Source organism: Caretta caretta, chromosome 2, assembly GCF_965140235.1.
Source record: "Caretta caretta isolate rCarCar2 chromosome 2, rCarCar1.hap1, whole genome shotgun sequence".
NCBI lineage: Eukaryota > Metazoa > Chordata > Testudines > Cheloniidae > Caretta > Caretta caretta.
In genome coordinates, this window is record NC_134207.1 from 181,119,152 (window position 1) to 181,145,469 (window position 26,318).

Consider the following 26,318-nt stretch of genomic DNA (forward strand, 5'->3'; position numbering starts at 1 on the left):
TAAGAGCTGTTACACAAGTTAGGCTATCATATGGAAATCTCGAGTTTGAGTAAAGAGATTAGAAGAGTACAGCCTCCAGGCACCATGGCATCAAAGGTAATGGAGCTGCACCAGCAATGAATTTGACCTAGTCTTTTAATATTCATGAAAATAATAGAATTGTTTTAGCTATCCCAAGTGCATGAATTAGATATAATCTGTGTATATCTCTCAACTGCTTACCTAATAGTAACTATGCAAACTTCATTTATCTACGAGAATATGGCTAGCATAGCTCTTGCATTTTTATTTTTTTTAATACTGGTTTCCTAAAGCCCAGCTACTTAATGCATATTCCTTCCAGTCCCATCAGATCTCCAGGGTTAGAGAGTTGGGCTGGAGCAGTGCTTGGATGAAATACTTGTCTCAAGTGATTTTCTCATTGTATCACCTTCACTCTTCTAGCCCTCTTGGTTTTAATTCAGCAACTGGTTAACTGCACCTATCAATACTGTGTAACTACTTGAAATCCCTACTGAAATTGGTACCTTTCATTTTTAAACCGTGTCAATGCTATTGCAATGAAAATTTAAGTGTTCTTTATTCAATCACACAGAGTAAGAAATTTAACTTTCAATAACAGGTTTATTGCACACATCATTTTCTGGGATTTGGAATGAGAGAATCAATCAGCAATTCTGGGACTCTTTTGTAAGCTCTATGGGGCAGGGACCATCTTTTTGTTCTGTGCTTGTACAGCACCTAGCACAATGGTGTCCTGATCCATGACAAGGTCTCCTAGGTGCTCCAGCAATACACATAATAAATAACATCACCAAGAGTGATGGTGTAAACACACCACCTAGTGCTAGCCAGGACAGTCCCACAGGTTGGAAATTTTTGAATACTTTAATTTGTTGAGATTTTCTTGGAATATATGTAAAAATAAATATAGTGTGAAGGTGATTGATTAGGAATTCTCTATTGTATACATGTGTTGCAGTTATGCATTTTGCAGAATAATTTTTGCCTTTTTAAGGGTATGAATTGATCTGGAGTGGCTGGGACTATAGTGGTAGTCTGAAGGCATTTTTATGGTGTGTTGTCTTATGCACTGCACAATCATTCTGTAGTTTTCTTTGTGTATCCATGTGTTGTGCACCTTGATTATAATTTAGGCTTGTGTGTCCTTGTAATCTGAGAAACACACCAAGATCTATGTTGAGACGTGAAAGCTGGACAATGGGGGGGGGGGGGGGGAGAGAGAGAGAGATAAAAGGCAGAGGGGATACTTAAACAAAAAACCAGTAGTCCCTGCACCAGGACTTGCCTTTATCCTTAATGCTGAGACAGCAGTGCAGAGTTCTGAAAATGGTTTGTACTGTTTAAGGGCCAACTTTCAGATGAGCCACTGAATCAAGATCCTGTTTTTTTTCTTCTTCTTCTTCTTTCTGGCTCTGTTGCCTGTCCAGGAGGAAGTGAGAGATCTTATGACATGTTTTAAAAGAGAAGGAAATGATCCCAGTATCTTGGTTAACATTCACTCTGTCAGTAAAATAGATTTTTCTCTGTGGATGCTGTTGATGAGTGCAAATGCCAAGTATGTCCAGCTTCTAGTCTCTTTATTCAATAGACCAGATCCTTAGCTGCTGTAAACCAGCATAGCTTCATAGTCAATGGAGCTACACTGATTTATACCTGCTGAGAATCTGGCCCAACAGTGACTTGTGACGCTTTGGGGATATCTTGAGTTTGAAAGGTGCTATATGAGACTCATTGTTTTCAAAAGATATTCTAGAACAATAAAATACAAATCCGAACCACTAGCAGCTAAAACAATTTTATGGACTCATTTTTAGGCCAGGCACTGTAAAGAACCCTATGGGTTGTATAACCTTATTGTGCAAAGTTATTCTTTCATCAAGTCTTCTCCTTTAGCAGAGACTCATTCATTGGGCTTGTGTTTTATGACTTATACTTTGTTTGAAGGCAGAAAGTGCATTAAATCACCCAAGCACCTTTGAAAGGATAATGCACTTAAAGTAATTTACCTCTTGGTGCTTAAAAAGTTAATTCTTTACAGTTTACTGTCCTTAAAATTAATATGAGTTGTCCTTCAATGAACAGTGAGTAAGATAAACATACAGGGGGCATAGTTAAAAAGTTTTACCCACTCGGAGCAAGGTATCAGATCTTACAGGTATGAGCAAGTATTCCCTATACTGATAATGAGGAGTATCTTTAGAACTGGTAATAGCTTACCTACTGGTAAAAAGGGAACAGAAGACTTTTAAACTGTGTGCCCAGGTGTAGTAGGTTTCACCCAGTGCGTCCATCTTGGATGATCATCTTTGTCTGCATTGTGTATTACCTAGGAAGTGCCTTACAACATTTGACCATTGTTCTAGTAGTCTCAGGGGCCTGTCTCCCAGAGTTGGCCAGTGCCTAATGCTTCAGAGAGGAATCCTCCCACCAAAATACAGCCACCTGTTTCCTGATGCAGAAGATTTGATGAGCTTTGTACGTTCTAAGTGGGCTCTAGTGTATTTGGTCATCAACTTCATATCTCTTTTTCCAAGAAGAGCTCACATATGCTGTCAGTATTTTCAGGTAGCAGAGGCGCTCCGCCTGAATCCCACCCTCTCCTTCCCTCCCCAGTTATAAAGAGAGGGGATGCCCAGTAGGGCATTCTCTGTGAGATCTCTGGAACTTGCTCCCCGCTCTTTAGTCTGAAACCATCCAGATTTGTTGACTTTCTGGGCACGCTGCAAAAGACACTTGTTTGATAGGGTTTTCGGGAGAGGGCTGAGGGCAGGCGCCCCAGAAAGTGAGAGGATGGAACAGAGCTTTTTGTGTGGCTGGCTGAGTTCTTTCTGGAATTATTTAACTGGGCCAGAGTTTTGTGTGGTTGTGATATTAGTTGTGTGTCAGGAGGCCAAGAGCTTTATATAGGCATAGAATCATAGAATATCAGGGTTGGAAGGGACCTCAGGAGGTCATCTAGTCCAACCCCCTTCTCAAAGCGGGACCAATCCCCAATTAAATCATCCCAGCCAGGGCTTTGTCAAGCCTGACCTTAAAAACTTCTAAGGAGGGAGATTCTACCACCTCCCTAGGTAATGCATTCCAGTGTTTCACCACCCTCCTAGTGAAAAAGTTTTTCCTAATATCCAACCTAAACCTCCCACACTGCAACTTGAGACCATTACTTCTTGTTCTGTCCTCCTCTACCACTGAGAATAGTCTAGAACCATCCTCTCTGGAACCACCTCTCAGGTAGTTGAAAGGAGCTATCAAATCCCCCCTCATTCTTCTCTTCTGCAGACTAAACAATCCCAGTTCCCTCAGCCTCTCCTCATAAGTCATGTGTTCCAGACCCCTAATCATTTTTGTTGCCCTTCGCTGGACTCTCTCCAATTTATCCACATCCTTCTTGTAGTGTGGGGCCCAAAACTGAACACAATACTCCAGAGGAGGCCTCACCAATGTCGAATAGAGGGGAACAATCACGTCCCTCGATCTGCTCGCTATGCCCCTACTTATACATCCCAAAATGCCATTGGCCTTCTTGGCAACAAGGGCACACTGCTGACTCATATCCAGCTTCTCGTCCACTGTCACCCCTAGGTCCTTTTCTGCAGAACTGCTGCCGAGCCATTCGGTCCCTAGTCTGTAGCGGTACATTGGGTTCTTCCGTCCTAAGTGCAGGACCCTGCACTTATCCTTATTGAACCTCATCAGATTTCTTTTGGCCCAATCCTCCAATTTGTCTAGGTCCCTCTGTATCCTATCCCTGCCCTCCAGCGTATCTACCACTCCTCCTAGTTTAGTATCATCCGCAAATTTGCTGAGAGTGCAATCCACGCCATCCTCCAGATCATTTATGAAGATATTGAACAAAACCGGCCCCAGGACCGACACCTGGAGCACTCCACTTGACACCGGCTGCCAACTAGACATGGAGCCATTGATCACTACCCGTTGAGCCTGACAATCTAGCCAACTTTCTATCCACCTTATAGTGCATTCATCCAGCCCATATTTCTTTAACTTGCTGACAAGAATACTGTGGGAGACTGTGTCAAAAGCTTTGCTAAAGTCAAGAAACAATACATCCACTGCTTTCCCTTCATCCACAGAACCAGTAATTTCATCATAGAAGGCGATTAGATTAGTCAGGCATGACCTTCCCTTGGTGAATCCATGCTGACTGTTCCTGATCACTTTCCTCTCATGTAAGTGCTTCAGGATTGATTCTTTGAGGACCTGCTCCATGATTTTTCCAGGGACTGAGGTGAGGCTGACTGGCCTGTAGTTCCCAGGATCCTCCTTCTTTCCTTTTTTAAAGATTGGCACTACATTAGCCTTTTTCCAGTCATCTGGGACTTCCCCCGTTCGCCACGAGTTTTCAAAGATAATGGCCAATGGCTCTGCAATCACAGCCGCCAATTCCTTTAGCACTCTCGGATGCAACTCGTCCGGCCCCATGGACTTGTGCACGTCCAGCTTTTCTAAATAGTCCCTAACCACCTCTTTTTCCACAGAGGGCTGGCCATCTACTCCCCATGCTGTGATGCCCAGCGCAGCAGTCTGGGAGCTGACCTTGTTAGTGAAGACAGAGGCAAAAAAAGCATTGAATACATTAGCTTTTTCCACATCCTCTGTCACTAGGTTGCCTCCCTCATTCAGTAAGGGGCCCACACTTTCCTTGGCTTTCTTCTTGTTGCCAACATACCTGAAGAAACCCTTCTTGTTACTCTTGACATCTCTTGCTAGCTGCAGCTCCAGGTGTGATTTGGCCCTCCTGATTTCATTCCTACATGCCCGAGCAATATTTTTATAGTAAAAATCTTAGCAAAAAAAATCTTAGCATTATTTTTCTTAGCAATATTTTTAATATATAATATATATATTTTAATATAATTTTCTTAGCAATATTTTTATAGTAAAAATCTTTCTTAGCATTTTTATAGCAAAAATCTTCTTGTTGCCAACATACCTGAAGAAATCCTTCTTGTTACTCGTGACATCTCTTGCTAGCTGCAGCTCCAGGTGCGATTTGGCCTTCCTGATTTCATTCCTACATGCTCGAGCAATATTTTTATAGCATCTTTTTATAGTATTCAAATTGAAATACTTAAAAGTGTGAAGCTGTGGCATATGGTGCTGATGCTTAGTTGGGTTACCTAATTTATTGTCCTTGATAAAATTCCTGGTCTCCTGAGAAATGGAACCAAACTATAGATGTCATACACCAATTGAAAGCTCATAAACTGGATATATCAAAAGTGATGGCAATTTTCATGTCAGTCATCTAGGACCTGATTATCCCAGGAGATGTACATATTAACAACAACACTTAACTGTTTTCATCAAGATCTAAAGTCCTGTGCACAGCTCCAAGTAATGTCCCTGATGCTAGCATGACCAAAGTATCATATGGTTTTCTTACAGGCAACAGGAAGGCAGTTTGTTTACTATACACAACTCACCAAAGACCAGTTTTCTTAGCAAACTCACGGCCAGCATGCAAATTAGCAAGTGGAGTTTTGTGTGGATCTAGCCTTCCATGTCGTCTTTTTGGGGATGATAAGTTTCATTTTCCTGCATTAGATATGAATCATGCTGCTTAACATCAGTGCTGGGGAGTTGGAAAGCTACAACAACAAAACACACAAACTACTTAACGGGCTGGACACCTAATTTTAGAAATAAGACTTGACATGCAGAATAACTACTGCTAGCACATGATTTATTGCTTACTATCCCATCATATGACATGCCCTCAGTTACTGGCATAAGAAGACTTATCTGACTGACACCACTGAATTAATTGCTCTCTGTTGCTGAGCAAGGTGAAGACTTGAAGTATAACAGGTTTGGTTTAGTCTTTGTTCTTTACTGAAATTGTGAAATTAACATTCTCTCCCCTCCGCCCCCGCTCCTTGTCGCTCTCTCCCCCCCCCCCATACCCTCTCCTTTGTTCCGCTTTTAAGTTTAAAAATTGGTTTGTGCACATGTTGTTTCATATGATGGTAAATAGAACCTTTTAGCCAGCATAAGTGTGCCTGATCCAGGAATGTAGAAGATTGTATCTTGAAAAAAAATCAATATTAAGATGTACAATTGCTCCCATGGTATTGAAAGAATTAGTTGATCTACATGCCAAATGACAACCCCCTTGATAACAGGGATTATGTGTCCTGTCTTTCCAGGCTGTGCTTCTTGGGGGCTGCTCTCTTGGTCCCTGAGGCAGAGATAATCTAATTAGTACAACAAAGACCAGGTCAATTTGAAAAATGTAGGAGGGGATTGGAGAGAGTGGTTGTCGGGGGTGACCGTGTTACAGCTAGAGACAGGCTCTGGAAAGTTACAGGGGAAGAAGGGAAACATAGAGCACAATTTAATCTTCAGTTTGGCTCCACAAACACTGGAAAGGCAGACCCACTAGACTATTACCAGACAAGCATCAACTTAGTGAGTGCTTACAGCACACACATCATATGCACACACTCAGTCACACACAGGGAAGGAGGGGGTCAAAAGGAAACAAAAGTGATCTTGTTTTCAGTGGAGAGAAGATGGTTTTGACCTAGATAGGGCTGTCTGCTGTGAAGTCATGGGCTCCGGCTGGAAAGCCACTTGTTAACAAATGTTTCACCAAAAGACATAAGATTTCCTTTCCTCTCTATCAAAGAACATGGAAAATATCCAATGGTTCCCATTCAGCTGTCTGGCCCTATTCAGCAAAGCACTTAAATACATGCTTAACTTTAGGCACGTGCTAAAATCACATTGGCTTAATTTTAGGCACATGCCTAGAGTTCAGCACATGCTGGAGTGCTTTGCTGAACAGAGATGGACTTTAAATACAGATGCTTTTCAGAATTGGTCCCCAGTTTCTCAACTGGAGTAAAAAATCATCCTAGCTCTGTTTAATTCACTGAAGATCCTCAAAGCTATTTAGGCTTCCAATATCCATTGCAATCGTACTGACACCACCAAATTAATTGCTCTCTGGTGCTGAGGTGAGGTGAAGATATAACATGCAAGAGCTTTGGTTTAGTTTTTGTTTACTGAAATTGTGAAATTAACTTTTCTCCTGTATCTTCCCCCCCCCCCCTTCTCATTTGTTCCAGTATTTGGAGTCATAATAAATAACAAAAGGTTACAATTTGCACAACTTGATGGGTATGAATCATTTCAAATTCCAGAGTCATTTTAAAATTACTAAATTATCAGCAATCCCCACTGGTCCTGAACCTAGCGATGGTTGGTTATTGATTTCTTTATTCCAGACCTAGTTTCCCATCCTGACTACAAGACACAGTGCTGCGGAAGCTTATGCAGGTACTATACCTAGTCCTTCAGCGTATCCCATCAGCCTCATAAACCTTGATGCCCTCGATAGCTGTAACCATTTTCAGCAGGGATCAGATGAACAGTGAGGGCCAGCTGGTCAGCTAGTGTAAACTGGCATAGCACTTTTGTGTTCCTCAGCACTGCCCATTTGCCTTAGGATCAGGACCTAAATAAATGACTATTTGCTTAACTACAAACTTTGTTTTTTGTCAGATTAAAAGCTATCGTGATGGAAAAAGATTGACTAAGTCCAACACTGGATTTGCATTTGTGTTACAAATGGGTCTGTGACCTGTTATCTACCAATTTTAAAACATTTTGAATTTCCAGTACAATTTGCAGGTTAGACATGGTTTTAAAAAACACTGCTGGCTACAGTATCTCAGGTAGGTATGTGCCAGAGTTGCAAATTTTGGAATGAGATCCAAGCTTTCCCAAAGCCAGGGGGTGTTTGTATTTGAGATTTTGGTTCTAACCATTACAGGCATAGGACCATAAAATTTAGATCTGAATCTAGATCCAAACTTGGCCAAAGTCCTGTGTTTTTTGGATCTGGATTTTGGTTGGAATCCATCTCTAATATGAATATTTCAAGCACTGCTTTTTCGCAAAATGGGTGCAGGGTTCTTTGAATGAAATATACTTTAGCAGCCTGAGGAAATGAGACATTGATCTCTCACATCTGGAAGTTTTTCTCTTCTAAGGATCATATGCAAATTAAATTCAAGCATTTTTGCGCTGCTCCCCCCTGACCGTTGCATCCATGTCATCAAACCCAATCTTGTTGCTCTGGCAAATATTCACACAAATAAGAACATTGTAACAATGGGATCTTTCTTGTAACATTTCCTCCTCCTCCTCCTCCCCTTGTCCCTTGCTGCCTGTCTCCTACATTTGAGAGACAAAATTTGGAGAGGCAGAAAGATGAGATCATAGTTCTGTGAGGGGTGACCGGAAAACTGGCTGCGCCGTTCCGTGCTCCATGTACCCTTTCCCATGAAGCAGATCTGATTCTTTTTTCCCTATCCGCAACTGCGTGGAGACATCAGCACTTTGGAGACGGTGCTCGCCAGCCACTTTGGTAAAGCTTCAAGAGTGCAGATAAGGCCCTGAGACGTGGAGCCATCCAAATGTGAATGTCTAGAGCTGAGTTTGCGTTCCTGGCTTTGCTTATTGTATTTATTTACTTTAATTAAGATATTGAAATAAGTTTAGAAATAGGAATTAGCAAGGCACCAAGTCTTAATACTCTTTGGGAATTGTCACAGACTGCAGAGTGATTCTGCTGGGGATGCTGTAGGTACCCCAATTGTCATTAATCTCAATTATGGATAAAGATACAGTCATTCATTCACGTTTGTCAGTTTGCTACTGGCTGGGCTCCCCCTGCTTGGCTCTTAAACTCCAATCTAGGCATTCAGATATAGCCGGTTAACTGTCAAAGCTGGGTTTTTAGAAGAGCCTAAGGGGGTAAAGCAATGGGACTTGAGCACCTTTGCTTCTAGTTCCAGTCCTAAGGACCTGATGAGTGCATTTCTATGCAGAAAATGGAACCCTGATTTCAAACACTGCCATTACATCATTACAGGTACCGTTGGAATTATTGTTATGTATAAAGTGCCAGAGGTGGGCTAGCCCTTACAGACAAGTAAAAAAGCTCCCTGTCCTGGGGAGCTTACAATCTAACTGTGTCATAGGAAACACAGCTAATTAAGCTGTTCTAGAGCAAGAAATGGCAAATTCTGCTCTGTATATGAGCCACATACCGAAAGTCTGAAGCCAAGTGACTATGAATTCCCTCTAGACTATTAATGTGTTTCACTTGTTAGAGAATAATTAGAGAGATTCCATTTACATCAATGGGAGGTTTGCCTTTGACTTCAGTGCGACCAGGATTTGGCCCTTTGGGCCCAGACTTTTGTAGTTGGTTGGTTGTTAACCAACTTGATGTTGAAAAAATGGATTACACTTGATAGATCTAGAAAACAGATCTTGGACTGACTAGGAAGTAGCCATTTAAAAAGTGCAAATGTGACCATCAGTCAAGGTTATTAAAATGCTTTACATCTCCTAGGCTGCCTTTGCACCCCACTAGTCTAGTTTAAAAATTCAAATTGAATTCACATCCAATTCACTTCCCCATATCTACTTGGTATTTGATGTTAACCCTGTGAGAGAAGATCCTGTCTTTTAGAACCCAAATATGAATGTACCAAGGAACATATTCTCCTGGTGTCACTTTTTGAAAATCATAGACAAAGAAGACTTATTAGGTCACCTTGTCCATCTCCCTAACGACACAGAATAGTTCCTTATGGTATATTGCTTGGTCCACCCCCTTGATTTAGTAAGCTTTTGAGGACAGACACCATATCTTTGTTCTGTGTTTAAACAATACCTAGCACAATGGGGACTTGCACCATGACTGGGACTCCTAGGCACTATTGCAATATAATAATAGTATGCCCTGTTATGTGGCTCATACCAGCCCCTGGGAAAACCCAACCTTTTGCAATACAGTTAGGATAGACTATGGACTGCGGTGATTTATTCCTATTAATAACTGTATTCACTAATACTGAGAGGCCGGCCTTGAAATTCTGGCATTTCTCTATCTGTAAAGTATGTTGTTTATCCAAAAAAAACAAAAAAAAAAAACTTTTGCATCAGATGAAAACTATTCTTCCTTCCCATGTTACTCACTTAAGCAACATGGTTCAAGTTTAATTCCTGTGGGATTTGTGGGGGTATGGTATATCACTTCTGATGTATTCCATAGCAACATTATTAAATGATTGTGAGATGTATTGTTGGATCTTATCATTTGATGCCTTTGGATACTGCAGCATTTTGTGCAACTGCAGATTTAACAAAAATATATTAATTCTTGTTTCATTTGATAAAAGACCATAAAGAGTGAAATAGAGCAAACCAGATATAATAGAACAGAACAGAACTGTTTGCATGGGAACACTGGGAACTGTGTGTCTCACCCTCACAGGCCACAAAGATAATTTCCTGACTACTTAGTAGTAGTTGGTTTAAAAAAAAAAAACTATTAGACAACTTCTCCTCACTCAAGGGAAATGTCTATCAGCAAAGCTGATTAGAGATAAGGGTAAGCAGATGTCAAAACAGAAGACCACCAAAGAACTGGGGGTCCCAACACGAACTGGGAGAGTTCCAACAGGTAATAAAAGTGGGGCTGTCTGTCATAGCAAGATTTAGAGCCCAGTCCTGCCTTCCCTGTGCTGCCACAACTCCTCTTGACTCCAATGGGAGTTTTACCCGAAGTAGCACTGCAGGATTGGTCTCTGTGGTTGGGTGTTGCAGATATACCTTGCAGTTTTACATATGAGAAAATATATGTTTTCATCCCTCTTGTTAACTTTTTTTCCTTTTTAAAAACACCATTTTTCCATAGTCACAGTCCTAGAGTCTGAACTGAAATGGAAAACGATAGGCAAAACAAAGATGGAGAACAGTATTGCAGATTCTCCTAGTAATTCGTTATGCTCACATCACGAGGGAGGAATTTAACATAAAGAAAATTGTTCTGTGGAGGAGAGAAAGGGCCCTATTGTGGTTCTAAAGGAATTTTGCAGTTGACTTCAGTGGAACTAAGGATTCAGACCAAAGTGTCTACCAGGGACTCAAAAAAAACCCCACCCCTTAACTTAAAAGTAGAGCAGGTTGTAAGCTTTTCTGATGGAACTATTTTTGGTCAGAAAATGGTGATTCAGTGAAATAAAAAAAATTTCTTGGGAATGTATTTTATTTAAATTGTTGAAAGGAAAAGTTCCGATAAGGTTAAAATAAAACTTTTCAGAATGTTTCATTTCATAAAAAATATTCTGAGATTTCTACCTTTCCATCCAGATTTGGGAGTAAGCGAAATTTTGAAATTTCAGAATTTCCTAGAGGATGGAATTCTGGTTTTGTGCCAGCTTTACTTAAAGCCACAATGAGTCAGCAGAACCCACTTTACATTTCCTAGCTGGACCAACACCTGCTTGCAGGAGGTGGTGTTTCTGGCAAACCCCACCACTTACTAGAGAGCAATTTTACAACTGCGATAGGACACTCCATTGTTTGAAGTATGAAGTATTTATTCATCTGATTGCATTGCCAGCACTCAGTTTCGTATTGTTATCAAAACGCACAGCATACTGAGTCGGGTTTTGTTCTGTTAATGTTGGGGAGAGACAGTGAAACTGAACAGACTATGACTCAGTGGTTATAAAAGAATGCAACACAAATCATCTAGGTTTTTTGGTCTTTATTGGTTCTAGGTAAACCGTTATGATGCCAGAACAGAGAGCACACAGTTGGGCTGCCACACTGGGCAGGGAATTTTACAGAAATAGATATTCTTACAAGCTTTCTGTTTTTGATCAAGCCAAATCCAACCCTCTGAGAGAGCTACCATTCCACAAAGATTCTACAGCTAGACAATCTCTGAATGGGACTCTTATGTGCACATAATTTTCAGCTTCTGTGGAACACTTTACCAGAGGAGACCAAACAGACCAGGCCAAGCATCTAAATGCAAGATCCATCTCTTTGATAAAGCTCCCAAGCAGGCCTGTTCCTGCAGAATTTCCAGTCCAGTCTTGCAGGGCTGCTGTGAAAAGTTTATGGTGTTCAGAGAATAATTTGCTGATTTGAGTGCTTATTTAAACTTCCAAATACAAAGCAAGGCTTGTATCCATTAAAGACGTTTTTCAGATTTAATCAGATGCTAATCTGGTTGTTTATGCGCAAAAATCTGAAGTCCTTACTCAAGCAAACTTTCTTTGAAGAATGTGAGTAAGGACTTAGAGAGTGGCCCACTCTGTTAATTGTATAATTAGAGAGTCCGCTGTCCCCAGCAAGGTTTATTTTTAACACCTCTCTTCAGTAATCATCATCAAGGGGAAGGAATAGTCTCTTTTCCTGATACTTCCCACTCCTTTTTTTTTTTTTCTATTCTGTCTTGAGGTTGGATTTTGTTATCTGATTTGACTTCCCTGCAAGCGAAAGTCTGACTTAATAGAATGTAGTTGTATTGTCCTTCACCCCAAACTCATGGCTCCTTTATCCAGCTGGGTTTTCTTTTTAGAGCACTGCCACCCATTTTCTGTTGACTGGAAGAAGCAGAGTAATCCACAGGTACTTAAATTTGATCCACCTGTATCAACCAGCCAGTCACTTCTAAAGAGGACTGGAGAGATTTTAACAAATAAATCAAGGCCACACAGTGTTAACAAGCCCCCACAAGAAAAGGTAACTGAATACTCAAACTTCTATCGCTGTATGAAATGGACTGGAAAATTTAGACAAATGCCAGTTGGATTCTCTCCACATTTGGATAGCAACTCCAGATTGCCACAGGGAAATGGTAGTTCTACCAAGAGAGCATGTGAAATATGCTTTTCCACTTCTTATTAAAAGCTTTTAAAAAATTCCAGAGCAAATTTTCCAGAGCACTTAAGTGACTTGGGACTTGATCCTATACCATTCAAGTCTGAGGAGTTTTTCCATTGACTTAGAGTGAAGTGGGATTGAGTCCTTCGGAGCCTAATGTTCATTGACTTTCTATAGGCTTTAGACACTTCAGAAAATTTTATTCTGCACCACTTGGTTCCATTCAAAAGTCTTTACTATGGCCCCATTATTTTAGTAACATCTAAGGGCTGGTCTGCCTACAAGCTTGCACTGAAATGGCTAACATGGTTGCAATTCACACCTTTTGTTGTTTTGGTACAAGTCTCCCTGTGTGTCTGTGTGTGTGTGGGGGGTGCTTACTTCAGAATTAAAGTGTCTAATTTGATTTAGTGTAAGTCAGTACAAAGTAAACTAAGGTAAATAAATCAAAATAGGACACTTTTTTTTTTAAAAAAAATTCTGAAATGTGTCCACAAACAGACTCGCTCTAAAATAATATGCCCTGACTAAAGGTATGTCTACCTTGATACGGGGAGGTGTGAATCCCAGCTCATGTAAGGTGTACCCCCCGCTAGTGCTGCTCAAACTTTTACCTATATAACAGTGTATCTGAGGCAGCACATGGGACGGGGAGAGGAAGAAGGGGCTCAGGCTATCTGCCCAAATACATATGCAGGGCGTTGTCCTGAGCGCAGCTGGCTGGAGCTACTGCCCTTGCTGCCGTGGACACACTGGTATTTTTAGGCACTAGCTCAAGCAGAGTTAGTGACTGTGGCTATGCGAGCTGGGAATTACACTTCCCAGCTCAAATGTAGACGCATCCTAAAGCTGTGGGAAACTCGGCAGTTGAATTTCTCAGGTGTTTGTGATGTGATTTTTGGGGTGGTTTGTCTGTCTGTTCACATTTTACATTGAATTTGGCTCTCAGGCTGTGGCTGAATTTTCAGTTTTTAGATACATTTGAGAGTTCTTGAGTAGTGATGAAGGGGAAACAGAGGAATGACCAGACTGGAATAAATCAGCTTGGGGCCCTGATTTTCAGAGGGCAAGTATTCAGCATTTTCTGAAGTTTCTGACGTTGGACACCCCAGAATCACTAGTTTCAGAGTAGCAGCTGTTAGTCTGTATTCGCAAAAAGAAAAGGAGTACTTGTGGCACCTTAGAGACTAACAAATGTATTTGAGCATAAGCTTTCGTGAGCTACAGCTCACTTCATCGGATGCAGCTGTAGCTCATGAAAGCTTATGCTCAAGGACATTTGTTAGTCTCTAAGGTGCCACAAGTCCTCCTTTTCTTTTTCCAAAATCACTAGCCACTTTCGAAAACATAAGCCCCAGAAAACATTTTTCTGAAATGGGACTTTGTTTATTTTTTATTTAAACAACCCCCCTCAAAACACCACATTCACAATAGCCAATGATATTTCATTTGAAAATAGGATTAATAAAAGTGCAAAAATGCATATACAAAACTACCTAGTACGAAAGGCATGGGAAATTTGTCACACAACTGGGATGTAGTGGAGTGAACCCTTTCATGGGTTTCACAAATAGGCAAGGGCGGAAGAAAATACCTTATGGCTGCTGCTGTTTTGTAATTTTGTTTATTGTGCAAAACATCCTTTTTCTTTTTTTTGCCATTGGAAGCTGCTTTTAACGTAATGAGAACTCTAAAAGGAGTGCAGCGGGGTGTGGGAGGTAGGTCAAAAGTTCAAATTCATCTTCCCTGACTTGTTCTCTATGTGACTTGTACCCACTTGATAAGTAACACTCAGGGGTGCATTTTCAAAGCGTTGCACGGGGGGATTTAGTCATCTGACCCCCATTAATGTTGATGGGAATCCTGCAGCTATATCTCCATGCACAGCATATATCCCTACCCTGCTTCACACCAAAGAAACTTTGAAAGGAAGAGTGGGGAAGACACCAAGGACATCAGGAAAAATCTGTAAACTGTACATTTCTTCTTTTCCAGTTTTTAGTTTCCTTTTACTAAAATATCTAATTCAGCCCTTATTGCTAATATTTTAATATAATTAATTATTATTAATGCTAATTATTAATTATTAAATATTTTAATGATTAATTATTGCTAATAATTAATGCTGCTGACTTTCATGTTCTGTGGTTTTCACTCCCTACATTGCTACACAGTGAACAATAAAGTACATTCTCAATCCCTCTTCCCTAATTATTTTCTTACACATGTTTTCTTAATCATCCAAAGGATTTGAGGGAGATCAGAAACATTTGGATTGTTGGGTTTCAGATGAATAGAGGAGTGTGTGTGTGTGTGTTCTCATGGGGCATGATCCAAGCCCACAGAAAGACTCCTATTGGTTTCAGTAGGGGGGTTGGATCAGACCCTTAAAGCTGGATTTATATGTCCTTCCTCATTTTGGGGTAGTAACTTACTTCCCAAGTAGTCCTATAGAAGTCACTCCACTAGGTGCATTCCACTAGCACCCTGAGTGCTTAGTCCTGGTCGTCAAGGCATTCCATGGTCTGGGCATTGGATATCTAAAGATTGCCTAAAACTCTGGGATGGAGGTTGTGGTTGCCACCTCTGATCCTTGGGCACAATGGAATGTTTTTGCGTAAAAGCACAGCTCTTTTGTGGAGGAGAAAGACCTTTCTCGGGGGCCAGTCCGAAGCTGTGAAACAACTCCCCCTCACCCCAAGAATCATCACAAACATCACCACCCTTGCACTCCAAGCGCAGGGCCCACTTCTTTGACCTGGCCTTCTCTAATACAAACACACAGCAGTGGGTACGTTAAACTAAACTAAACTAAACCCCCAAAAGAAAAGCCTACCAAAACAAAGCACAGCACTGCACTGCACACGCAACACTCCTCCTGTGGGGAAGATGAGAAGGAAGGGCCGATACCTGACAGATGTTAGTCACCGCACTTGATGCGTTACTGGAAAGGTGGTCAATACTACTTTGATGAGGATGGTATAAAAACCTGAATAGACAGAAGAGTATTAGCGTTCCCATCCTAACAACCGACCACAGAAAAGCCAAAAAAGATGCCCTTGCTTGATCAGCCTTTTCCATCCTTGCCCCTGCAACTTTCTTTTGAACTAGATTCACAGATTTTCTGCAGACCCTGCACGATGGAATGGGCTTCTGCAGACGCAGTCTTTTTTCATATAGACTTTCATTGCTTCAATATAAAGATGGGTAAGATTAATATATTAGACAGATGAAATCCTACAACCTGTCTCCCCTCTCCTCTGCCAGAAAAGTCAAATACAGACATTGGGTTAGACCCACAGCTGGTATAAATTGATAATGTTCCATTGAAGCCAATGGAGTGGTTATTTGACACAAGCTGAAAATCTAACCCATAATATACACATATATTAAAAACAAATAATAAATAAGCAACAAAACAATGAAAGCAGCTGTAGATTTGTTTCAGGATACAGAAGTACATTGAATAATATAATACATCATCTAAAATGTAAGTCACAAACATTGGACCTAATCAAATATATTAACATTAGTCATAAACCTCTAAAAAGGCCTGGATGGTTTCTGTCCTCTTATTACAGTGATAAGTTATTTCACTTAAACCTTTTTGTACCAATATGATGTGTTCAACAGTGTGATGGATTTCCATTTTTATAAGCTTTGTCTCTTAATAGTATGGAGTATCTCCATCACAGGAACTTTTTGTTAGTTTTAGAAATACCATTTAAGGTAGCCATATGAATAAGAATAAAAAGGGCTGGATCTTGATGCAGATCACTATTTGATATTAGATTAATACCCTTTCTAATAAGTTGGAATATATGAATATTTTGACACTTCTAAAACACATGCAGTATTGTGCCACTTGGTGGCCCTCAGTTTCAGAACCAGTATACTGGATACCACTATAAGGATGCAATCAGGATCCTTAACTTCCCCTTCAGGGGATGTCTCATAATATGACCTGAAAACTATTTTTGCTGTAATTGCTGTAACTTAAATTTCAGAGTTTGAAATCTAACATTGATGGTACATGCTGTATATCAGTCTGATCCTGATAAGTGCTGAGCATCTGCAATCTGATTTCAGTGGAGGCTGCAGATGCCTTAGCACTATTCTGGATTAGGCCCTATTGCTCCATATCCCATGACTGCATATTTAAAGACAACATTTTATTCTGAGATCTACATGATAGAACTTAACACTGATACGTTTCTCTCCCCCCCCCCAATTATTAATCCCTCGCTGTTCCATATGTAACTGTTCCATCACTCACATTTGAACAAAAATAATTATACATTGGTCATTCTTCATTTTATGTGTACTTCAAAACCGGTCTATTGAAGAATGCCTGCCAAGTTAGACCCATTTTTTTATGATACTGAATTCTTTACCTGCAGCTCTTTCTACTGTTATGGGTTATGTATTCTGATGGGGCAAGGCCAGATGGCTATAGAAAAGTAGTGGGAGATAGCTATACTAGCTCCAGGCTAAACAAATCCCTGGTACCAGGATAAGTTAAATGGCAGCTGCTCCAGGTCAATTAAGACACCTGGGGCCAATTAAGAACTTTCCAGAAGGCAGGGAGAAGGCTAGGTTGATTGGGACACCTGAAGCCAATCAGGGGCTGGCTGAAACTAGTTAAAAGCCTCCCAGTTAGTCAGGTGGGTGTGGATGTCAGGAGCTGTGGGAGGAAGTTGTGCTGTTGGAGAGACTGAGCAGTACACACTAAATCAGGCACAAGGAAGGAAGCCCTGAGGTAAGGGTGAAGTGGAGCTTGAGGAAGTGAGGGCTGCTGTGGGGGAAGTAGCCCAGGGAATTGTACATGTCATGTTTCTAAAAGGTCAGCTACCATAGCTGAAACTATTAGGGTCCCTGGGCTGGTCCCTGGGCTGGAGCCTGGAGTAGAGGGCGGCCCCGGTGTCCCCCATTTACTCCCTCCCCCCGCCGATTAATCACTGAGACTGGGAGACAACAGAGACTGTGCAAGGGAGGATAGCTTCTCCTCACCTCCCTCGTTGGCTTATGATGAAAATGGCTCAGTAGACTGTGACCCTTGTCTCTAGAGAGAGAAGGGTTACATGGGGGGTCACACTGAGCCTCTGAGGCTAGCAAAATCTGCCACGAAATGTGGGAGCCACGGAGACAAGGACAGAGCTTTGTCACAGTATACATACTTTAGTCTCCATTTTCTGTGCAACTTCCACATTAATGTTTAGAATATTAGAGAGATTCACTCAGAGAAGGGTTCTGTCTCCAGTTGAAATAATATATGAGAATTGCCACAAAGACATGAGCATTTCAACACGTGGGGGGAGAGATTCCTGTCACTTATGGATAGTGAGTGTATTTTCTGTCTAGTGTTATCGCTCATGCCCTTCAGACATCCCCCTTTAGTCTCATTGCTAAGAGCACCAGCATCCAGGGACAAGACTCCTGAGATGAACGGAACTGCACTTGATGCCACCTTGAGCAACTTCAACTCACACAGGCTCAATTTGTGCTTTTAGGTCTACCCCTGAGACATGGGCAGTGCACAGGCCCATTACCCATAGTGGCAGCACCAGGAGGCTCTGTACCTCAGATGGTTTCTCTACACTGCAGCTGGAGCATGCTTCCCAGCACAAGTTGCAGATGTGCTAGCACCTTTCCAGCTAGTGCACTACAACTAGCAATATAGCTGGGGGGAGGGGAAGAGTAGCATGGGCAGTGGCTCTGGCTAGCCACCTGAGTACAAACCTACCCAGACCGCCAGGGTATGTACTCAGGCGGGTAGCCCGAGCCATTGTCCATGCTACCCCTGGCTACACCGCTAATTTTAGCATGCTCAAATAGAGCTAGCATTGGTACATCTACGCAAGTTGGGAATCACACCTCCCAGCTCAAATACAGATGTATCCTAAGGCTCCCTTGCTGCACTGAGGAGAAGAGTATTTTGCTACAGCCCTTTAAAAGATGGTATCACCTTCCTCCTGCACTTATCCATCTGGACAACTCTACTCACCAGCTCTTCCTACTCCTGCTCTTCCTTGCCCTCTAGCCTCCATGCCCAAACATCAGATGGATAGTCCTTGCTCACCCCTCTCATGTTTCAGAGTAGCAACCGTGTTAGTCTGTAGCCGCAAAAAGAAAAGAAGTACTTGTGGCACCTTAGAGACTAACAAATTTATTTGAGCATAAGCTTTCGTGAGCCACTATGGATGTAGAAGCCCTCTACACCAACATTCCAGACAAAGATGGACTACAAGCCATCAGGAACACTATCCCCGATAATGTCACGGCAAACCTGGTGGCTGAACTTTGTGACTTTGTCCTCACCAATAACTATTTCACATTTGGGGACAATGTATACCTTCAAATCAGCGGTACTGCTATGGGTACCCGCATGGCCCCACAGTATGCCAACATTTTTATGGCTGACTTAGAACAACGCTTCCTCAGCTCTTGTCCCCTAATGCTCCTACTCTACTCGCACTACATTGATGACATCTTCATCATCTGGACCCATGGAAAAGAAGCCCTTGAGGAATTCCACCATGATTTCAACAATTTCCATCCCACCATCAACCTCAGCCTGGACCAGTCCACACAAGAGATCCACTTCCTGGCCACTACAGTGCTAATAAGCAATGGTCACATAAACACCACCCTATACCGGAAATCTACTGACCGCTATACCTACCTACATGCCTCCAGCTTTCATCCAGACCACACCACACGATCCATTGTCTACAGCCAAGCTCTATGATACAACCGCATTTGCTCCAACCCCTCAGACAGAGACAAACACCTACAAGATCTCTATCAAGCGTTCTTACAACTACAATACCCACCTGCTAAAGTGAAGAAACAGATTGACAGAGCCAGAAGAGTACCCAGAAGTTACCTACTACACGAAAGGCCCATCACAGAAAATAACAGAACGCCACTAGCCATCACCTTCAGCCCCCAACTAAAACCTCTCCAATGCATCATCAAGGATCTACAACCTATCCAGAAGGACGACGCATCACTCTCACAGATCTTGGGAGACAGGCCAGTCCTTGCTTACAGACAGCCCCCCCAACCTGAAGCAAATACTCACCAGCAACCACACACCACACAACAGAACCACTAACCCAGGAACCTATCCTTGCAACAAAGCCCGTTGCCAACTGTGTCCACATATCTGTTCAGGGGACACCATCATAGGGCCTAATCACATCAGCCACACTATCAGAGACTCGTTCACCTGCACATCTACCAATGTGATATATGCCATCATGTGCCAGCAATGCCCCTCTGCCATGTACATTGGCCAAACCGGACAGTCTCTACGTAAAAGCATAAATGAACATAAATCAGAGGTCAAGAATTATAACATTCAAAAACCAGTCGGAGAACACTTCAATCTCTCTGGTCACTCGATTACAGACCTAAAAGTTGCAATTCTTCAACAAAAAAACTTCAAAAACAGGCTCCAATGAGAGACTGCTGAATTGGAATTAATTTGCAAACTGGATACAATTAACTTAGGCTTGAATAAAGACTGGGAGTGGAAGGGTCATTACACAAAGTAAAACTATTTCCATGTTCTCTGTGTATATAAATCTCCACACTGTATTTTCCACTGAATGCATCCGATGAAGTGAGCTGTAGCTCACGAAAGCTTATGCTCAAATAAATTTGTTAGTCTCTAAGATGCCACAAGTACTCCTTTTCTTTTTCCTCTCCTGTTTGGAACCATGATCCAGTGCTAACATGGTCTTACTCTCCTCTGCACAGTCACATTAGACCCATATACAAGCTAGCCCTGGAGTAAGAGGGCACAAGTCCCACTAAAGTATATGAAAGTCAGCCCATTTGGAACAGGGCTGCATGTGGCCCTGAGTTTGCTTTTTATCTACAGTTACTAGTGACATGGTCACAGCCACATTATCAGTACAAGCCAAGAACTATTTGTCATACTCACAATTACTTCCATTGGTTTTCAACGGGGACTGCTCATGTGAGTAAAATTGTCAGGACTTGGGAACTGTTGGCCAAAAAGGAGTGGAAAATCTAAGTAAAAGTGTTTCTTTCTTTATATTGGTATTTCTACTCCACTGTGTTCTACCTTTTTTTAGAGTTAAAAAACTTTCCTTCACTTAAAATCAAAGACAAACAATACATGCACACCATTCCATTTGGTATTTGAATAATATCTCATTACTTTTAACAGCAAATGCTGCAGTGCCAGATTTATATAGGGCGGGTGAATAAGTTAAATATAACCCCAAATGCCCAGCCATATTGCATATTGTCATCGTACATAAGCAGCAGCCTGGATGATTTTAGTCCACATTTTCATCGCATATGTTTTTAGAGTAAAGTGAAGTTAAACTGAATTCAGCAGCAGATCTAAAAAATCAGCTCCATTCAATAAGAATACACAATAAGAGCTTGGTGAAAATTTCTAAATACGTGTTTCTTAAAATTAATAGAAAGTTTATTCTGTGACACAGCAAACTATATTTGAATTTTTGTAATTACAAAATTTGATGCAATTTTCAGATGGAAAAATCTAACATTCCCTTCCAGTAGTTGCCAGGGAGCTTTTGTTTAAAATGTTTCATTATGTTTCTCATAATGATGATGAGAAAAAAAGGCAAAGAATTATTCAGAAACAAAATAATAGGATGGGATTTTCAAAAGTGCTCAGTGTTGGTTTAACTCTGTTCCTATTAATGCCAATAGGAGTTTTGCACTTCAATGTGAGCAGAGTTAGACCAGCACGAAGGGCTTTTGAAATTCTCACCTGTAGACTTTGGGTCAAGCTTTTAAAAATGAACCTGGTTTTCATTCACAATCTATAGGCACAAATAATTGCAGTCTTAATATAGATTTAGTACCTGATTATGTTATAAATTAGGTAACTGGATCCTAAATTGCACATGCAAATAGTTGTGTTCATAAAATTGTCCCTCAGTTATTTCCACCTGCAAAATCATGGATGAAAAAGTGAAGGCCCATTTTATCTGTTGTCCAAAAGATAAAAATATACACTGTGTCTTTTAGGGGGCATGTATTTGTTACACATTAGCAACTATAGAGCTGGTTAGAAACTTGAATTTCCATTCTGCGATAAATTCTGACATTTTGAAAACAAATTTGTTGCCAATCAGAACAAATAGCCAAAATTTCCTGTGAAACAGAAATTCAAAAATATTTCATTTGGGACTATCCAATCACTTCATTTCACTAATGGAGAATTGTTTTGTTTTGATCATGTCAAAATGCTTAATTTCAATAAGTTTGATATGCTTCACTTTGATAAGGTAAAACATTTCATTTTTACTTTATCGATTCAGTTCATTTTGTTTTGGCCTTTATTTTAAGATATTAAATATAATATGTATCGATCATACATCATAGTAAATATTTAACTAAAAATAAAAGTCAAAATGAATTAAAATGATGTCAAAATGAAACATTTTGATGTTACTGAAATAAAATGAGAGCATTGAAATGATTTGTTGTGACTTTTCCTGTTGAAAATTTTCTCAAAATTGACACCTTTCCTGAAAAACATGTTGATTTTGACAAAACTTCATTTTTCAATGGAAAACACTTCTGTTTTTTGACCATCTCTAAATGATTACAAGAACAGGTGAGAATTTTACAGACAATAAACAAGCCCTGTATAGACATCACATTACTAGAACTAAAACTGTAGCTAAAGCAGCTTTCATTTGACTGGGAAATGTCTGAGCATATCCCTAACAAAATAATACCCATTCTTACAGCTGTCCAAGACTTGAACTTGGCTAGCAGTGCTAGCCTGGCTCCCACAGAAGTTTGAGTATGTTCTGAATAAGATGTTCTTCAATATATGCTTTGGGTTCAGGAGATGTATTGTACTGAATGAGCTGCTATGGCTTCAGCAGAAGCCTGAAGGTATAATCTGAGAGCTGTGTCATGCTCTAAGAACCTTCAGTGTGGGGTTGTTTTTCCATCCCAGGCAGATTCTTTGGAGAAAGAGGCCATTCCTGCATTTTTTATTTCTGTGGAGCTCTCATTAAGGTCAATGGGAATTTGATTTGTGCAAGGGCTACAGAAATTGCCAGGTAGATGGCACAAAGTCTTGGCTAACTATCCCAGAATGATAAATAGTCTTACAAGAAACATCTGGTCAGGACTCAAATCCTTGTCACCAGGTGGTCAGGGGCTTCCATCATCTTCCAGTGACAACTTGTTTTATTTTTGCCTGCAGAAATTCCAGTGGCACATGAAGAACATGGATTCCACATAGGGCTAGAATGTTGAAGGCTCTTGAAAGCTGGTCCAATTTTCACTTTGCCAGACATTGTGATCATGACTGCCGTGAGAACTAATTTTGGATAATGAGCAGTCAGGAAGAACAGAGCATCTTATAAGTATCTGTTGAGAATACAGTTGAACCACTTAAGCAAGATTTGGATCATCAGAAAGCCTTTTTCATGGGACAAACCTCAGGGAGCCAATTATCTTTTCCTTTTAAGTTGAATTAGTATTTTGTCCCTTTAGTGAGACAATTGTAATTGCTCAAGAGTACTGTTGGGATGATGCTAGACCATAATGCCTTGCTAATTACATTTAGAGACCTTAATGTGGTGATTCAGGTTACAAGACACTGGTCGGTTTTATTCTCTACTTGTCTCACACAATGGCAGCTAGGAAGGAAATCCATATTAATGTGTTGCTCTTTAATACTAATATGAATGTTTTGATCTTTTAAATTGGTACAGTATTGCAAGATAATCAATTTTGTGCAGTAATATCTGGTACATAAATGTAATCATGATTAAGCTGAATGAACTGAGTTGCAGAGATATGTGGCAGAAATATAATTTGGGTAAACTTAGTTTAACTGGAACGGCTGCCTAATCAGGATGAATTGGAATCTATCAAAGCATCTTGCATGAAGAGGCTTCTGCTGTACATAGAATTCAAATGGAGGAGTTCATTCAGAACTTGCAAAGATAGAATGCTATATCTTTATGGTTTCTGCCTCCTCACAGTTAGAAGACGCTATGAGAATCTCCCAATATACTATAATAGATTGTCTCCTCTCTAGATACACACATCGCTTTTCCCCACAGGTTGAAATAAAGCAGTGACCTGAGTTAAAAGTGTAGGGGCAGATCTTTTGCAGAAGATAAGAACTTTTGGAGGGTGATACTGATAATGCTTGCACAATCTTTTTTTTGTGATAAGAAACTGACTTTTTCTATTTCTGTTTTTCTTCTTGCTCATCTTATGCTTAAAAGAACACTTTGAAAGCATCAAATGCCAGGTGAATGTCACGAAGTTCAGAATGATCCCCGTGCTTCAGCATGGATTTGAACACACAGTCCTTTTAGACTTGTGGCTCAGCAATTTCCACAACAGCTCTTTGAAACCATGTATACTAAGGTTAGTTTTTGCACTCATTCATGATCACGTTTCTTCTTCCGTGGTTTCACATTCATTTTTAGAACATGTCTCCAACAATATGAGCAGCATCAATATATAATCCTTATAGTTGTGCTTGACATTTAACACGTCACTCAAATATTCTCTCTCACTGGGCAAGGTATGTATATATGTGAGCATCTATTGCAGGAGTAATACTGACTACATGCTAGGGTTTGTTTGGTACTAGACTAAATCTTCCTGCCTGAATCTCTGGCATAATCACACTGTACAGTGTTTTCTGTATCCTGTGACTGTGATGATTCTTGCTATCAACTAATGGTCAAATAATCACTACGTTTAAAAATATAGGGCCAAATTCTCATCTTTACCCTATGCAACCACATTGCAATCCCAGGAAGGAAGGCAAATTTTGTTCCATAGAATTTTAGTGAAGGCAGATAACCGTAGGTTCACCTAGTCCATCTCCTTTCCTGTAGTTGAACACGTCCTGGCTTTCAGCAGTTAAACATAGTATGTTATCAGTACTTCAGAAAAGCACTTGGGTCTTCTTGACTGCGTTTATGATGGATGTTACATGGCTCGTATGGAGTGATGCAGCGTTATAGTGTGCGTATATGTAACATGGATGCTTCGCTTTGTTTATTTCACGGGGCGAGCAAGGTGTGCTAACTGCTTTTTCCATTTTTGTCTTGCAAGTGCTGTCACAGTTCTTTGTTAAAAGTTAGTCAGCTTGTTTTAAAATGTGTTGAAAAGAAAAATATAAGTCATGTTGAAAGTGAAGTTTGTGAATAATATTTAATGATATAATGGAACTGATCAGTGAGACACACAAAATAACTTGTCAAGAACATGGAGAATATAGCATGAAAATGCTAAGTGCTCTATGCAAACACAGATGTCATTTTTGACACCATGAATATCTCCAATGTGTAATCACCTTTAGTGTATCAGTCTTTGGTTAAAAGAACAGGAGTACTTGTGGCACCTTAGAGACTAACAAATTTATCTGAGCATAAGCTTTCGTGAGCTACAGCTCACTTCATCGGATGCCAATGAAGTGAGCTGTTAGTCTCTAAGGTGCCACAAGTCCTCCTTTTCTTTTTGCGAATACAGACTAACATGGCTGCTACTCTGAAACCAGTCTTTGGTTAAGCTCCACAGTCTTGATCAAATGGAAAGTAGGGCTACTATCTTTTTTTCAATTTCAAAATTGTGTGAAAATTTTCACACAATTCTAATTTTGATCGGGGCAAATCCAGGAACAATTTAAAAAACAAGTTTTGTGATATTTTTCTTATTTCTATAGAGTTTAAAAATTTTCAATGTTTTAAAAAAATTCTGTCAAATTTGATTTATAATTTTAAAAAGCAGGGGAAAATGACATCAACATTTGTATGAAACTTTTTTTTTTACCAGTTTTATTGCTAAGGATGTGTTGCAAAGAGAATCACAATGGTTTAATCATTGCAAATGTAGATCTCCTTATAAATGTTGTATGGAATTGAGTATAGGTATTAAAATTCTTATGCCAATATGTCGAATAAAATTAAACATAGATCTAAGTGTGTGGCTAGCTACCATTTGACATAGTCTGTTTAACATAGCTCTTGAAAAGAATGATCCACTGTTTGAAAAACTGACAATCAATATGGTTGGTGTTAGTATGTCTTATACAGTGTCTAATTTCTTTTGGTATTTATGTAAATTAAAGTATACCTATTTCCTTCTATGTGATTTTATCTTAAATGATAAAATTTATAAATTAAATACTGTATAACTTATATTCTGTGTTTTAAAGAAACACTAATAAGTCATGTATTTACAGAACATATGAAACCAAGAGGAATAAATTATAGTGGAAAAGATGAGGGAAACTAAATAGGAGAATGGGAAATCAGAATGATTGATGAGAGACACAATGGTCCTAAATTACTTCACACTAGTAGGTATGATTTTAATTTATAAATGCTTATATACTAGCCTGTTGGAATTATTTTTGGAAATTATAACGACATGAGAATAAGTCAAGCTCGTATAACAAAAATCATTTTGTAGCTGGACAGCCACATTACTGAATTAAATCCTCCCTTTAGTTTTAATTTCTCTCTGGACTGGGACTAGAGAGCGAGCAGATTATAGGGTGTGACCTTAGTGTG

At 40.2% G+C, this 26,318-nt stretch overlaps 1 long non-coding RNA gene across 1 annotated transcript; it reads left to right on the forward strand.

The window, feature by feature from the left end:
- The first annotated feature begins 5,802 nt into the window (after positions 1-5,802).
- On the forward strand, positions 5,803-26,318 carry LOC125630936 (uncharacterized). Its single transcript, XR_007354828.2, has 3 exons — positions 5,803-5,856; positions 24,015-24,159; positions 25,988-26,318. It is a non-coding gene; the product is annotated as an uncharacterized LOC125630936 (long non-coding RNA).